Genomic DNA, 2,040 nt, shown 5'->3' on the forward strand with positions numbered 1-2,040 from the left:
AGAGGAAGAGTTGGTAAGAGGTGGTAAGGCTTTCGAAGGGAAATGCATTTCTAGTCCAATATTGGGTTTTTTAGCTAAACCAGAAAGTGCCAATGCCCAGTAAATTGAGCAGTGGCTGATAGCCCAAACCTCTTCTTGGGTTGCCATGGAAAAGAGTGAGAAGCAAGAGGTCAGTAGCACAATGTACTTTCCCAAAGTCAGAGAAAATCCTCCTCTGGACTGTGCCACCTGAAACATCCCAGGTCAACCTGAATCTCGCCAGCACTGTTGGTGATCCGATCTCCTTTGACAGCCACATCCTAAAGGAAAGGCAAATGAATGCATTAAGATCTCCCTGGATATTTTATCCAGCCATCTATCAGGATCCCCTGAATAGTATTTTGTCTGCAGAGTTTAACATCAAAGACATGGAAAGTCAATGGGTTGACTTCCTTTATATTCCCAGAATTAGAGGTCAAATCATGCTTGATAACAATATAAATCTATACACACGTTCTTGGTAGGCATAATAATAATTGGTAGGTGACAGGAAATGCTGGTGAAGGGTGCACTGAAATTCAGGCCACTTATCTAGGCTTTCAGCACGGCCTGAAGCAGGACCTACATTTAAGATTTTTGGCAAGCCCAAAATACTTCTTTTCATTACATAATTGGCCTGTAACTCTAATGATGATAGTGGAGCTGCTCCAGATTTATACTAATGTAACTGACAGCAGATTTTTGGCTCTGAGTCTGTAAGAAAAAGCTTGCCATAAATTCAGTATTCAGACTATCCTTTGTAGTTTCTCCCTTTTCTCAGGGAGGAAGCAAGCGATTCTCACTTTTCAGATTCAGTTCCTTTCTGTAATATTTTCTTATGGTTACTGGGGGTTAGGTGTCATTCAGCTGACCTATTTAAGGTAGGTGAGCTTGATTGGAGACCACGTTCACCCCCTGTATAACAATGGAGATGTTCCATGTGCACTGTTCCCAGAATAGCTCCCCCCAATAATTACTACTCTCAGCTTGTTTTATGGGCTACGCTACAGAGGCTAAAATTGACTCAAGTTTGAAGAATGTCTATTTAAGTATCTTTTAAATTGTGAATGTTTAAAAGAGGGGATTTTTGAGCGCAAGCCTGGGGATTTTTTATTTTAACATTACATTTAATGGTGTCTTTGGCATTTAATGTGAGGGGGTGTACGTGGTATATCTGTGTGTGTATGTTTATATCTAGAGAGAGATAACTCATGTGGAATGAAAATCCATTTAGCAGAAAAATGAGATCTCTTGAGTGTTTGTATTTTCTGCTGCAACTAGAAAACACTAGTACTATAAAAAAATAAAACACAGAATGATCTAAACCAATAAGATATGATTTTATGCCAAGATGTGAGAATGGATCTATATCTTTATCAGGTTTCTCTCACTCGAGAGATTAAAATCACATGGAAGCTTGTTAGAAATTCACTCTATACAGTATATCTTTCAGAAATACATTGTAATGATGTCTGACAGCTTCAAAAATGAATTATAGACTCGGGGGTTACTTCTACCTCCTCCCATGTACAAATCCCACAACTCAGCCAGGTCCACCCACACGTGTGCACAGACATGCTCAGAGGCATCCCAACAGGGTGCCTCCAGGCCTCTGGGCAAATGCAAGATGCAGGATCAGGGTCACTCAAGCTTTTCCCTGATTCAGAGCAGATTGCTGGGAGCCTTTGGTAGCTCAGCCTTGCATCGGGCCGTTTCTATTGAATCATAGGTCAGTTTGGGTTGGAAGGAGCCCTAAAGATTATCCAGTTCCAACCCCCTGCCCAGGGCAGGGGCACCTTACTCTAGACCAGGTTGCTCAGAGCTCCATCCAACCTGGCCTGGTTTTCCACCTTTTAAACTTAGGCTTGAAAATGCAATGAAGTGATTGTTGATGGGGAGCCCCACAGAGGGGCCGGGGTTCTGTGCAGACCTGTCCTTGTCCAGGTGGTGTGTGCTGCTGGCTCCTTGCCCCATGGACAAATGCACATTAGCTAAGCCTCCTCTGGACGCCTGCCTTCAGCA

This window comes from Corvus brachyrhynchos, unplaced genomic scaffold (genome assembly GCF_000691975.1).
Source record: "Corvus brachyrhynchos isolate BGI_N302 unplaced genomic scaffold, ASM69197v1 scaffold4, whole genome shotgun sequence".
NCBI classification, from domain to species: domain Eukaryota; kingdom Metazoa; phylum Chordata; class Aves; order Passeriformes; family Corvidae; genus Corvus; species Corvus brachyrhynchos.